Here is a 15,822-nt window from a genome sequence, read left to right on the forward strand (position 1 = left end):
GCTTTCTTTTCTTATCCCCATTTTATAGATGAGAAAACTGAGCCAGAGAGCAGTTAAATACTATGTCTAACATTGCACAGCTGGCAAGGGGCAGAACAGGGATTTTATAAAACCAGGTAGTTTGGTGCCAAAGTCCAACTCCTAACTACTGTACTGTATTGCTCTTTTCTGAAGCACCAGTATTACTATGTCACTCCTCTGCTCAAGAACATTCAGTAGCTCCCCTCTGCCTGTGGGAGTTCAAAGTCCTAGTTAGGCCTTCAAGGCACCGAATGGTTTGGCTCTCACTTCCCCTCTCTGTGTCTCAATTTCCTGAGCTGTTAGTTGAGGATGATCACAGTAGTAACCACCCCATGGGGCTGTCATGAGGATTAAACAAGATCACCCCCGGAAAGCACTTAGCTTAGTGCCCAGCACAAAGTGACTCTTGATCAACGTGAGCGACCATTGAGTTACCTTTGGACCCTATTTCTCCCAACTTCCTTATAGTACTCCTCTGACCAGGATGTTGCTGTAAATAAATGGTCCTTCTTGTGTGGAACTGAACGTGGGTGTGGTTTTTCCCTTCCTAGAAACTTTCCCCACTCCCACTCCCGTATGCCGGTGTGGCCCAGTCCTCCCATCCTCCAGGCTCCCTTCGTCAGCGGCCCCTCTCCCCACACTAATTGAAATTCTTGGTACACTTACTCCCACCATACTTTTTTCCCACATCATTTGTTTAATCATTTGTTAAACATTTGTCAAAAGCCTGCTCTAGTAATAACAATAATTGAATTTGACGTTATAATTCACAAGGGGCTTCATGTTACCACTAAGCCTCTGAAAAGCTGCTCAAAAGCCTTGGAAGGTGGTTTCTGACTTAGAGCTGCTCTAGCTGCCCCAGCTGAGTTCCATCCCAAGGACCATGGGCAGCAGGGTGGTGACGTCGATGGGACCCCCATCTTCAGGAAGCTTACAGCCTCGTATGCAAAGCAAGGGCTTCCTGCATGGGATGACAATCCAGGACTGACTGTGACAAAGTCTGGCGGAGCAGCTGAGAGGTGGTGCCATCACCCGTCAGGCACAGCACGGCTTCTGGCTGCGCAGGTGTACACTTCTCAGACAGCGCCTGGGGCAGACGCGCACACACCCTAACTGAAGGCAGGCTTGCAGAAACAAAAGCTGCTTGCTCTCCAGCTGTCAGGGACGTCTCCAGGAGATCCCTGACGTCATCCGAGGCTGAAAGAGCTGCTCTGAGAGACACGTGGACTGCCCTCTCTCCAGCTAAGGAGGTGGCCAGCTCTGCCCTGGGCTGTCCTCTTCAAACAGACAGCTGCAGGCCACATGACGCCATCTCCTGACCTCAGTTTAGTTTCCTGGGGGCAAGAGCTGACTCAACTTCAACAATAATAATGTGCTATATTATCTCGAACTTTTGAGGTCAGGAAGCTGATTTTGCTTTAAAATGTCCACTGCCTTCCTTTCATCGAGCTGGTGAGGCAGGCTGGCAACAGAAGCAGTGGGCCCGGAGAGGTGAAGTGGCCCCCTGTCTTGGGCAAGGATTTGGGAGGGCCCCTCCTCCAAGGAGGCCTGGGAAGCGCCCTGATCATCTCGGCAGCATTGGAACAAAGCTTCGGTCAAGGTGAGTCCCTCTTGCAGAGAGGCAGATGTCAGCCCTTCAGGGAGATCTCGATCTCCTCCTTCCATGTCGCAATCCCTTCATCGTATTGTCACAGCTGTAATTCCTTACACAAGAGAAATCAGTTTAATGGGTAATGTGGCAATATCTAGCAGTTTTACACAGACATTTACCCTTTGACTCAGAAAGTTCACTTCTAGGAATCCATCCTAAAGACAAATGGTCAAAAATTCGAAAATTAAGTAATAGACACAAGGCTATTCATTGCAGCACTATTGATGATAGCAAAAGACTAGAAATCACCCAATGGCTATAACAGAGGAGTGGGTAAATAAACTAGGCTGCAAACAGGATGGAGTACTATGCAGCTAGGAAAGGAAACAAAGAGCATTTCTTTATTGCTGTGGAGGGATCGCCAGGATGCATTGTTATGTGTAGAATGTCAGGTGAAGAAAATTGTTAGAGTGGCTATCATTGGGAAGGGAGAGACGAATGTATCATATATGCTTATTTAGTTATAGAAAAAAAATGAAGGATAGACCATGGAAATTTTTTTTAAGTTATATGTAGGAGGAGAAGGGGGACAGAGTGAGACACACAAGATAGAAACTAGACTTTTCTAAATGTATCTTATTTGGTAGATTTATTTTGGAAGCTTGTAAATATATTAGAAAATCATAAAACAAATTTAGATTTGACAAAACAAAATAAACTTGTTTATCAAGTTGGCGGCATAAGGACGCAGTGAGGAACTATTTCAGTGATTAAATGCATCAACGATGCCTACATTAAAACTCAGGAATTTGACAGTACGTCCCTAATGGGTTATCTCCCAAAGAGCAAACCCAAAACCTTAAGTTGTTCTTAACAATGAAAAGTGAAGTGTGGTAGCATTGGTATTGAAATTCTAAGACTGTTTGTATGGATGGGGGGATAAAGCAGTGAGTGCTTACATTGGTTGTTTTGAAAACTGGGATTTTTGACATGAGAGAAAGGAGGCATAGACGTAAGATCAATAAAGTTAAGTAGAAAGTCTCTAATCCTGAATTTGAAATAGAAATATTAGTATGAACCTATGAAGTCTTTTCTTGAAAAAAAACTATTTCTAGAAAAGTGGCTGATTCCAGATCTGGGGTCCGGGGAAGGAAATATACAAGATGAGCCTGGAACATCACATGACACACCAGAGAGTAAACAAGCTGTCAAGGACAATAGGGTGCCATCAAAAGGCAGGTGCCCACCTCTGCCTGGGTTGTCCTCTTCAAAACCACAGCTGCGAGCACATCAGGGGTCAATGTGCGGAGCCTCCCACTAGCCAAAGACGGGACAGCATAATTCAATAAGAACCATAACTGCAATGACTGAAACTCAGCAAATCTGTTTAAAACCATGAATTCATAATAATATTTAAAAAAATTAAATCTTATTGGTCACCTTTGGTGGGTGCTGGGGATCCATTCACTATTTTGAAAACTGGCAAATAAAGAGAAAGAAGTAATTGCTTTACTCTTCCGCTGATAAATATATCTTAGTTTAACCACACAGGTGATCAGGGAAAGCTTCTCTTCTGGATGTATTCCAGCCAGTAAACGCAAAAGAAACTAAAGGATTAAAATATCACCACTTCACAATCCTTAATGAGTTAATGGACTTGGACTCTAATCCTCGGGGACTATCAAAAGACAAACAGGCAGATGCTAGGTGCCTCCTGAAGATACCGGTCATGAAGTCGTCTTGGCAAAACGTCAAACTTATATTTGATCAACTACTGGAGATCCAACTACTAGTTTAGAGGAAATGCTCTAAAGGGTGGAGAATGTGTTAATGCAACCACTGGCTGCAGTCACCAAAATTCAGATTGTGAGAAATTCCACGTGACAAATGACGCAGCCTCTTCAACAAATAAATGACAAAGAGGAGAAATCTATGGAGTAGAAGGCATTTAAGAGGCACACTGAAATCTTTATGGATGACAATGATATGATGATATATGATTTGCTTCAGAAGAATCCAGGGAAGGATCAGTGTTAGGATAAAATTAGTCATGAGTCATTAGTGATTGAAACTGGGTGATAGGGCCGTGGGGGTTCACGACACCCTTCTCTCTCTTTTGGTTTATGTTCAGAAATTTTCCACAGTAAAAGAAAAACAAAACAGAAAGAATAGAAAAAAAGGAAGTCACAGAAAAGCTGAATAAAAATACATTTTCCAGCGGCGGTGGCCCCTGTGTGTGCTCCCTGCTGAGCTGCAGCCAGCACAGAGCACAGGGTCTGCTGTCAGTAACCTCTTGATGAAAACGCCCGAGCTTCAGGTCGAGCTTCAGTCGAGGGTACCGTTTCTCCCAGGTTGGAAGAATGTCCCTCTGCAGCCTGGGGTCTGACTGCTCGTACAGCAATAGCAAGGAAGATAATTCACTCGGCAGGAGGCAGGGACGGGATTCCTCCTAGCTGCCCCTACTGGGAAGTTTAGTTTTTTCTTCTTTTCTTTACCTATCCATTTATTCTCTACACAAGTATTAAATGTCTGCTGTGTGTGTGAGTCACCACATGACAGCATAAGGCCTTAACAGGGGCCCAAAGCAGCCACGTGGCTAGAGAAAAGAAGTGGATTTTGAAGTTAGACAGACTCAGCGCCAATCCTGGCTCAGCCGCTTTCTAGCTGTGTGACCATGACACATTCCAGCTCTGAACCTAGTTTCCTCAGTAAAATGGGGATAACACTCCCCACCATTTTGCCGTTATCAGAATTAGAGATAACAGTTGGAAATCTCTCAGCAGAGTTCCTGGCACATATTTCGCTCCTTCTATTTATTTGCTGGAGTGAAGTTTGTACGCACTTTGGCCCCTTCTCCTTTTGGAAAAGCAGAGCCCAGGCGATAAGACTAGTGGAGGTGGGTAGAGGAACCCAGGAATCCTCTCTTCCTATGGCTAAACAGGAAAAAAAAGAAAACTTTGCCTGGGCATCCTTCCCATTCTTCAGAGCCCCTTTCGAGTTCTTCCTGCAAGCAAAATTAGTACCCCCTCCTTTCTCCACAGCTTTTCCACAAGTGTATTTTAACACATCCTTGATTCCTTTTATTAGTGTGATTTTTTTGTCAATACAGCTGTTCCTCTCCTGTCTCCCTCTCCCCCGGGCTATAAACTTCCCGATAGGGCAAGAGTCTTCACCATCTTTCTTTTCCCTCCCTGATGCCCAGCACAACGTCTTGCACATTGCAGGCCTTCAAAAAATTGCTTCCTGCCCTGAAAACCTGCCCAGCAAGGGTCTGCTGTATGTGGGGGGATGCGGGAAGAAAGAGGGGGCCGACATTTCTCCTTCACTTTAAGCTCTGTACTGTATTGTGTATACAAATGGAGACCGAATCCCTTCAATTTATACAGCATTTTATAGTTTATATATGCAGAAAGTTTTTGTTGCTATTACTAATCTTACCGTTTAAACTTTTCAAAAATTCATAAAATTCCCTCATTGAAATTTATTCATACCTTCTCTTCCTTTCGGTTAATAATGTAGAGGTAATAGAATTTTGTCTCAATTCTCTATGGCCTGCATACAGCACTTGTCTACCAGACACGTGGGGACAGGGGTCCCTAAGCTGGAGACTACAAATTTCAGCTGACCATGAACCCTCAGATTGTGCATCAAATTGTACACGTATGTGTGTGTACACACGTGCATTTTTAGATGGGGCGATGGTCCATGGTTTTTTAGTGGCTTCTCGTATGGGTCCCTGACCTACCTAATGAGAAGAGCTGCATTAGCTAGAAGAGGTGCAAAATGATGAGAAACGCTAAGTGTTCACTGGGAACTCTACTTTTAAAAGATAGTACAGGGGCTGGCCCCACGGCCGAGTGGTTAAGTTTGCCTGCTCTGCTTCGGCGGCCCGGGGTTTCACCGGTTTGAATCCTGGGCATGGACCCAGCACTGCTCATCAGGCCATGCTGAGGTGGCATCCCATGTGCCACAACTAAAAGGAACCACAACTAAAATATATACAACTGTGTACTGGGGAGCTTTGGGGAGAAGAAGGAAAAATAAAATCTTTAAAAAAAAAAGAAAAAAGAAGATGGTACAGGTAGTACTCACTCCCTATTTTCAGCAAACAAGGAGAAGGTGTGATATTGATATAATAAGACATATGTGTATTCGGTCTTTATCCCCAAAACCCTCGGAATTTCCCGAGTGGTAGAGGTGAGAGGAGTGTCATTCTGTTGTTATTCATAATTATTCATAATTAGCCCCTTTCAATCAGGCCTGAGTGTGCGCTAATAAGGTGACTGGTGGGCCCCTGGGTAACTTCTGCAGGGGTGCTGTTTGCCACAGGAACCAACCTTGTGATTAAAGGGCTGAGATTTTCAGACTCCTCCCCCACCCCTCCCCTCCATGGGGTGGGGAGAGGTGCTGAGACTGAGCTAATCACCAAGAGCCAAAGATTTAATCAATTATGGCTGCATAATGAAACCTCCATAAAAACCTAGAGTTTGGAGAGCTTCCAGGTCGGCAAACACAGCCACACGCTGGGAGTGTGGCACACTCCACGTCCTCAGCGACAGAAGCCCCTGCGCTCAGGACCCTGCTGGACCTCGCCCTGCGCACCTCTGCAGCTCGCTGTTCATTTGTACCCTTTATAATAGACCGAAGATAGAAAGTAAAGTGTTTCCTGAATGCCGTAAGCCATTCTGGCAAATGATTGAATCTGAGGTGGGGAGGAGTTGTAGGAACCCCGATTTTGTAGCCAAATCGGGCCAAAGTGTGGGTACCCTGGGGACCCAATAATTTCAATTGTCTTCTGAAGGGGGGCAGTCTTGCGGGACTGAGTCCTGAAACCTGGGGAGTCTGACACTCACTAGTTAGTGTCAGAACTGAGTTGAACTATAGGATACCCAGTTGGCGTCCGGAGAGTTGGAGAACTGGTTGTTGGTGGGGAAAGTAAATGTGTGTTTGTGTCAGTAAATGTGTGTTGTGAGTAAAAACACCCCAAGAGAGGAAACATCCTTTTCAGTAATTTTAATGTATTTTACCTTGTACCAGGAATGCTTTGATAATAAACATCCTGTGGGATAAGGGGAGAATGGGTACAGAATATAGTGATAGACTCCAGTGAAGAAACTTGAGTACATACTCCTAAAAGATATCATACTGTGCCATTGATTCCATTTCCAGAATTGTAAATAAATCCATCTCGAGGCTCTGAAGGCAGATTACCATGAGAAGAAAAGAGAATTATGTAATCGTAGGGCAGAAAGTAATCTTCCTGTGAAAGGCCAAATAACACTGCACACCCACTCTTTCCTCTGATCTCTCATTTCTTTCTTGCAGCCAGCCTTGTTCAGAACTTTGACATAAGCAGTAACCTCCTAAATTGTCCCATTACTTGGTTATCTCTTTTGTTCCAGATTAGTCATTTAACAAGATCATCTTAATCAAGTTGTTCCACACTGAAAAAGGCAGAATGGCCCTTCTTTGCCCACCTTGCGTGTAGGACCCTTCACAATTTGACCTTATGCGCCCTTCCTAAGGTTCCTCATACTCCCTGCACATACCCACCCTTTGGCCGGCTGGCTTACTCAGTCTCTTCCAAACACGTCTAATAGATCCCATTTGTTTACACTTGGAACGTCCTATCCAGAAGGCTGTCTCCCCATCTCCTTCCCAAATCATACCCATCCTTCAAGGCTCCATTCCTTTCCCTCCTCTGTCTGCCTCCCCATTCAATTGTTTCTGCCTCCTAGAAACGCCAACATTCCACATTTATTCCCTGTTCTATGTGGCCCTTTCCCATTAACTAGCTCCCTCATCTTTGATTTTCTCAGCTGCTCCGTGAGTTTCTTAAAGGCTTTGCACATCACGTATCTCCCTGGCCCCTAGCACAGGGCCTGCCTGCAGTAGATATCTGATCATTTCTTTTTCATTGATTAATTTTGTAATCACCATAAGGTTTGAACTCCTGAATGTGGCCTACAGGCCCTGCGTGAGTTGGCCTCTGCCATTCTCTTTGGCCTCATTTGTGTCTCCTTTTCCTAAACACTTTATACCGTGCCATCCCCAGGACCAGTCAGTTCCTTAAGCACTCCAGCAGTGACATCTCATGCCGCTTCCTCTGCCTGAACACTCAGTGCCTCTTCTTCGTCTTGTTGACTCTTACTCAACCTTTGGGTCTGCATCTAGGCATCACTTCCTAATGAGAAGTCTTCCCCTAGACTCTGTTAGAAACTACAGGTTAGTAATCAGTGGCAGCCAAATGCAGTGAGTGTGTGTGTTTAGCTAGAGGAAATGGGAAACATCCACATCACCCTCTCAAGAGCTCTCTCCAGCTTCTTCTTTTCCTGTCCCCTAGTCCCCTTTGGGTGCTGGCCATCTGAAATTACTCACAAGACCCCTGGATGGACTTTGCTTTCTTCTGCCTCGGTGCCTTTATACACATTTTTCATTCTGCCTGAATTCTATTTAATCCACAACTTTTCTTCATCCAGTTAACTCCTATTGATCCTTCAAAGCCCAGGCAAGTAGTCTATAAAATGGGAACCATGGTATTAGTTTCTACCTGAGAGGGTTGTTGTGAGGATTAAATAAGTACATATATGGTTCTTAGACGACTTCCTGGTATGTAGTGAGTGCTCAATAATTTTTAGCTATTGTTATCGTCAGCACTAACATCATCTTCTTTCTCATCATTATTATCAGTATGCTTGATACTATATACAAGTATCATGACATTTATCATGCTATATAGTATTGCTTTTCATGTCTGTCTCCCCACTATCTGAACTCCTTGTTGATTGAATGGTCATCAAATAACTAGGTCATTCTACAAGCCCTAGCAAAGCATCAACACTCAAAGCTCGGCAGAAATCCTACAAGAGCTGTGAAACGGAAAACATCAACTGGATGAAAAGACTGGGAAATGGAACAAGTAAATAAGCCTAAAAAGAATGCCTTAGAAACAACCACAGGACTCCTATTCACCACTGGGGAGAGTGCAAGTTGACACAACCTTATTTTGCAGGGCAATTTGATGCTTACTACTAAAATTTTAAGTGTACGTACCCTTTGACCAAGCAATATCACTTTTAGGAATCCATTCAATAAAAACACTTACTAAGGGGCAGGCCCAGTGGCACAGCGGTTAAGTGCACATGTTCCGCTTTGGGGGCTGGGGGTTTGCCGGTTCAGATCCCAGTTGCAGACATGGCACCACTTGGCACGCCATGCTGTGGTAGGCGTCCCACATATGAAGTGGAGGAAGATGGGGATGGTTGTTAGCTCAGGGCCAGTCTTCCTCAGCAAAAAGAGGAGGATTAGCGGCAGTTAGCTCAGAACTAATCTTCCTCAAACAAAACAAAACAAAACAAACAAAAAAACCCCACTTACTCAAGTATGCAAAGATAGATGATAAGGTTGACCATGACAACATTATTTGTAAACCAAAAAATTGGAAATAGCCCAAATGCTCATCAAAAGGGGACTAATAAAATTAATTGTGGGATTATAAGGCATCCATACAATGCAATCCTATGCAACTATTGTGAAAACAAGGTAAAACTATATGTACTGAAGATACACGTCCATAATACGTAGTTAAGTGAAAAAAAGCAAGTTGTAAACTAGTCTAAATGTATGAGCCCCATCTTTTGGTCAATTTTATTGAGGTATAATTTAAATACAATAAAATTCACCAATGTTAAGTGCACAATTAGATGCATTTTAACAAATGTATATTGTCACATCACCACCACCACCACAATCATGATATTGATAGACTATGCCCATCACCCCCAAAAATCACTTTGAAACCTTTTACAATCACTCTACACCCTCACACTCCGGCCCCCCGCAACTACAGATCTGCTTTTTATCACTACGGTCTTTTACTTTTCTAAACTTCGTATAAATGGAATCATACAGTATACAGTCTTAAGTCTGGCTCCTTTCACTTAGCATAGTGCTTTTGGGATTCATTCATGTTGTTGCCTATCAATAGTTCATTCTTTTATTTTTTTGAGGAAGATTAGCCCTGAGCTAACATCTGCTGCCAATCCTCCTCTTTTTTGCTGAGGAAGACTGTCCCTGAGCTAACATCCATGCCCATCTTCCTCTACTTTATATGTGGGATGCCTGCCACAGCATGGCTTGGCAAGCGGTGCCATGTCTGCATCCGCGATCTGAACTAGCAAACCCCAGGCCACCAAAGCAGAATGTGAGAACTCAATTGCTGTGCCGCCGGGCTGGCCCCAAATAGTTCATTCTTTTTTATTGCTGAGTAGTATTCCATTATTTTGGGAGGGGGGGCGAAGATTAACCTTGAGCTAACTACTGCCAGTCTTCTTCTTTTTGCTATGGAAGACTGGCCCTGAGCTAACATCGTGCCCATCTTCCTCTACTTCATATGTGGAACGCCTACCACAGCATGGCGTGCCAAGCAGTGCCATGTCCACACCCGGGATCCGAACCAGCGAACCCCGGGCTGCCAAGAAGCAGAACGTGCGAACTTAACTGCTGCACCACCTGGCCGGCCCCTGAGTAGTATTCCATTATAAGAATGTTCCACAATTTATTTATTCACTTATATTTGATGACATTTGGGTTGTTTCCAGTTTTTGATGATTGTGCATAAATCCACTATAAACATTTATGTACAGTTTTATTTAATTAAGCTTTTTATTTTGAGATAACTGTAGATTCACATGCAGTTGTAAGAAACAATACAGAGAGATCCCCTTATTCAGTGGCCCCCAATGGTAACATTTCATAAAAGTATAGTACATATCACAACCAGGATATTGACATTGATACAGTCAAGATACAGAACAGTCCCATCTTCACAGGGACTTCTCGTGTTGCCTTGTATAGCCACATTCACCTCCCTTTCCCCTTCCCCAGCCCCTGGGAACCACTAATCTCTTCTCCATTTCCATAATTTTGCCATTTTAAGAATGTAATATAATGGAATCATACAATATATAACTTTGGGGGGATTGAGTTTTTTCACACAGCGTAATTCCCTGGAGATTCATCTAAGTCATTGCATATTTTCATAGTCTGTTCCTTTTTATTGCTGAACAGCATTCCATGGTAAGGAAGTGCTACAGTTTGTTCAGCCATTCACCTGTGGAAAGATGTCTGGTTTATTTTTGGTTTTTGGCTGTCACGGATCAAGTTACTACGAACATCTGTATACAAGTTTTTGTGTGAACATGAGTTTTCTTTTCTCTGGGATAAATGCCCAGGAGAGCAACTGCTGAGTTGTATGGTAGTTGCGTGTTTAGGTTTTTTTGGGCTTTTTTAAAGATTGGCACCTGAGCCAATCTGATGCCCATCTTCTTTGGTTTCTTTTCCTTCTTCTTCTCTCCAAAGCCCCCCAGTACATAGTTGTATATTCTAATTGTACATCCTTCTGGTCGTGCTATGTGGGATACCACCTCAGCATGGCCTGATGAGCAGTGCCATGTCCATACCTGGGATCCGGACTGGTGAAACCCTGGGCCACCAAAGCAGAGTCTGCGAACTTAACCACCTGGCTACGGGGCTGTCCCCGTCTGTTTAGTTTTATAAGAAACCACCAAACTGTTTTCCAAAGGGGCTGTACCCGTTATACATTCTCACCAGCAATTTCGGAGTGATCCAGTCTCTCTGCATCCTCACCAGTGTTTGATGTTGTTATTTTTTACTTCAGCCACTCTGCTGGGTGTGTAGTGAGATCTCACTGGGGTTTAATTTGTATTTCCCTAATGGCTACTGATGATAACACCTTTCCCCATGCTTATTTACCACCTGTATATCCTCTTTGGGATGTCTGTTCATGTCTTTTCCCCATTTCTTAACTGGATTTTTTTCGTAACAGTTGAGTTTTCAGAGTTCTTGATATGTTCTAGAAACTAGTACTTTGTCAGGTCTGTGGTTTGCAAATATTTTCTTCCTCTCAGTAAATTGTTTTTTCATTCTCTTAACAGGGTCTTCTGCAGAACAAATTTTCTTACTTTGCGGAAGTCCAATTGATCCATTTTTCCTCTTAAAGATTGTGCATAGATTTTTTATGTTTTCACTTATCTCAGATAAAAACCTAGGCATGAGATTCCTGGGTCATATGGTACATGTATATTTAACGTGATTTCTAAAACTTCTTAAGTACTTTCCAAAGTGACTGTACCATTTTGCATTCCTACCAACAATGTGTGAAAGTTCCAGTTGCTCCACATCCTTGCCAACACTTGTCATGGCTAGTCTTTTAAAACTCAGCCATTCTAGTGGATGCATAGTGATATCTCGTTGTGTTTTTAGTTTGCATTTCCCTAATGACCAATGATGTTGAGCATCTTTTCATGTGCTTACTTGTCATCCGTATGTTTTCTTTGGTGAATTGTCTATTCAAATCGTCAGCCCATTTAAAAAATTGGATGTATTTTAATTGGTTGCTGTAAGCATTTTTTTAATATATTCTGGATACAAGCCCTTTGACAGATACGTGTTTTGCCAATATTTTGTCCCAGTCTGTGGCTTGCGTTTTCATTTTCTTGACAGTGTCTTTTGAGGAGCAAAAGTTTTTAACTTTTTTTTTTTGGTGGGGAAGATTCACCCTGAGCTAACATCCATTGCCAATCTTCCTCTTTTTTTTTTTTTTTTTTTTTGCTTGAGGAAGATTAGCCCTGAACTAACATCTGTGCCAGTCCTCCTCTGTTTCGTATGTGGGATGTTTCCACAGCAGGGCTGATGAATACAGTAGGTCCACGCCCAGGATAGAAACCTGTGAACCCAGGCCGCCAAAGAGGAGTGTGCGGAACCAAAAGTTTTTAATTTCAACGAAGTCTACTTCATCATTTTTTCCTGCTTTTTGTGGTCTGTTTAATATATGTCCAAGCTAAGGTCACAAAGACTTTCTCTTATTTTTTATTCTAGAAATTTTACGTTTCCAGCTCATATTTAGGTCTATGATCTATTTCAAGTTAATTTTTGTGTTTAGTATGAGTTAAGTGTTGAGGTTCATTTATGTATGTACAAATATCGATTATTACAGTGCTACTTATGGAAAAGAGTGCCCTTTTCCCACTGAATTGCCTTGGCGTCTCTAAGGAGTTTTCCAACTGCACAGAGGGAACGGTTCCCATAAGCCTGCCCTCTCTGAAGACATGTGCTGCAAGCCTGGGGATTTCCCAAAACCAACCTCAGGTTTGATACTTCACTAGAATGACTCACAGAACTCAGGAAAGCTTATACTTACAATTACAGTTTTATTATAGCAAAAGCATACTAATTAGAACCAGCCAAAGGAAGAGACATGAGGCAAAGCCTGGGAGGGTTCCAAATGTAAAACTTGTATCATCCTCAGGAATGTGTTGCCCCACTGGCACTGAAGTGTGGTAATATGCACAGAGTATTGCCAACCAGGGCAACTCACCTGAGCTTTAGTGTCCAGAGATTTTACTGAGGTGTCATTATGTAGGCATGATTGATTGAGTCATTGCCCATGTGATTTATTCAATCTCCAGCCATTCCTCCCTGGAAGCCTGGCTGTTATCATGTGACCCAAAGCCACAACCCTCTAATCACATGTTTAGTCTTTCTTTTATGGCCAGCCTGAGTCATCTCATTAGCATAAAGTATCAGGTGTGGTTCCAGGGTCCCACCATGAATAACAAAGACATCCCTCAGGAAATTCCAAAGGTTTAGAGATTACTTCTGAGGATCGAGGACAAAGGCCAGACCTCTTTGAATGCCACCTTTCTCGCTACACAGCATCTTTGTCAAAAATAAATATACAACATGGTTCCTATACAAAGGTTTAGGGTATATATGCAAAGGTCTATTTCTGTAATCTATTCTATTCCATGATCTACCAGATAGAACAGTAGAAACCTTTTACTTTGTAGGTAAAGTGTTTTTACAATACTTGGTTTTTAAATAATGTGCATATAACACTTTTGTATTCAGTAAAAAATGGTAAGGATATATGAAAGGAAAATCATTTGCCTAAGTAGAAATGAAAAACTCAACACAATGGTTGCAATATAACATTGGGAAATTTCCCAGCAAATGAAGCAAAAAGATTAGAAAATAGGAGAGAAAAAGGTAAGAAGTTAGAGTATTAATTCAGGAGATCTTACATCTGAACAGCATTGTTCCCAGAAAGAGAGAAAGAGAAAAAAGGAGGAGAAAACAATCAATGGAATAATTCAAGAACAGATTAAACTGCCAGATTGAAGAACTCATAAGTGACCAGTACCATTTTAGGGACCAAGAGGTTTTACTGCTACCAGAGAGGGAAAAAAGCGAGTCACACACAAAGTTTAGGAATCAGAATGCTTCTGACCTCATCAGTGATACTAGAAGCCAAAATGCAATGAAGCCTTTAAAATTCTGAAGGATGTCATTTCCAATCTAGAATTCTATACCCAGCCATACTACCAATTGAGTATGAGAGTGGAAAAAAATTTCAAATAGGTCTCAAAATTTTTACCTATAATATACCCTTTCTCAAAAAGCTACTGGAGAATGTACTCTACTCACAGGTAGAATAAATCAAGAAGGGGGCCTAAAACGGGAAAGAGACAAAGACTCCCCAGGAAGATGGTGAAGGGAAATCCATGATACTGTGTACCAGAGGTAGAGATTAACCACTTTCCTTTGTAGATGTGTGACTCAAGAAACAGATATGATGGGAACCGTCATCACACAGATCCCCACTGACATTATACTCTCATTTAAACTTGAGAACAGGTTTATCTGTATTAGTCATGGCTTCACAATCTATTAAGGAAATTCCTGCTCATCTCTTTATGCCTTGCTGCTAGAATCAGTTGAGAACACTCATTTCACAAAAACACCCCTATTTCTGAAATGTTCTGCTTTGACCTACTCTTGAGAGCTGGACATAGACTATGGTGAACTTAGAAGCAGAAAGTGCAAAGCAGCCCTCTCCCTCTGTCCCTATTCCTACAGTGTGTTCAGTGCTTGATCCATACAGCAGATCTGACAGATGCCCAGATGCAAGTGAGCCCTCTTGGCTGGAGACTTATTTCCCTGAAGCTAATGAAATGTAAGCCCCTTACTTATATATGTTCCTCTCAAGGTCCAGTACCTAACTCAGTATTTGTAATTTTGACCTCATAATCTTCGTAAAGAGTCCTCCAAATTATACAATCTTCAGGCCCTACAAATTCTGGATCTGTCCCTACTCATGACTTTTCTTTTGACTTCCCCAGAAAAGGCTTTTGAAAACTGAGGAAAGCTTAAGCTACACTATACCCTGGTGACTCTTCTCAAAAAAGGTGGTTTCCCCCCCAAATTTCATCTAATACTGGCAACAATTCTCTTTCTTTACACAGCTAGATTTGTGTTATTCAAATCCAAGGAAATGATTGTTTAGGGACGTGTAATATGGGGAGTAAAACTGTAAAGAAAACTGAGATGATTAACACAAATGTCAGCATAGTCGTTACCTGGCGGGAGAGAGGGGTCGGGGAAACAGATTGGAGAGGGGCACACGGCTTCAGGCCCTAGTAGGCAACAGGTGTTTTTTTTTATTATGTATCTTTAAACTGTGCATATGCTTCTCTGTACATGTGATACATTTAATAATGTAAAAGGCAGGGGAGCTGCCTAAAGAACATTGTTTCCTTCCTTGGTTGGGAGAGACAGCAGACAGCCAGACAGCCAGACAGCCAGACAGCAAGTGAATAAGTGCAGAGTCATTGTCAATAGCAAGTTAAGTACAAAAGGAAACAATGATTTTCTAACTTTCTAATAAATCTGTGCCTGAGAGGAAAGTGGTAACCCAATAAAGCCCCGACTATGTGGGGAGGGGCAAAATCCAGCTGGCTCTCCAAGCCCTCCCAACACAACAGCATCTTTTTGGGGCCAAAGTGTGTCAAAGGTCTAGTCCTTAGTTTTGTGTGTCCAGGAACTTGATTTTGGATGCCCCCCTGGGGCTTCCCAGGCTTGGAGGGAGCTCCTCTTAACGACCAGCCGCTTGTGAACTCCATGAGGACAGAAACCATGATTTCTCCATCTTTAAATTCCCAGTGCCTAGCAAAGTCCTACCTACAACATAACATAACTGCACACAGTGAAGAGCAGACACATGAGAAGACAACTGCTGCCACGTGATGAAGTGCCCTCAACTGGACGCCCAAATGCCTGACTCCAGGCAAAGCTTTGCCATCAACTTGCTGTGCGACTTTGGGCAAATTGCTTTTCCTCTCTGGGCTTTG

At 42.7% G+C, this 15,822-nt stretch overlaps 1 long non-coding RNA gene across 1 annotated transcript in view; it reads left to right on the plus strand.

Moving 5' to 3' along the window:
* Positions 1–1,238: 1,238 nt before the first annotated feature.
* LOC103560583 (uncharacterized) overlaps positions 1,239–15,822 on the plus strand; it is a 45,623-nt gene continuing 31,039 nt past the window's right edge. The window contains exon 1 of the long non-coding RNA XR_011529169.1: positions 1,239–1,621. This is a non-coding gene — a long non-coding RNA (uncharacterized lncRNA). The remainder of the gene's footprint in view (positions 1,622–15,822) is intronic.

Source organism: Equus przewalskii, chromosome 18 (assembly GCF_037783145.1).
Source record: "Equus przewalskii isolate Varuska chromosome 18, EquPr2, whole genome shotgun sequence".
NCBI lineage: Eukaryota > Metazoa > Chordata > Mammalia > Perissodactyla > Equidae > Equus > Equus przewalskii.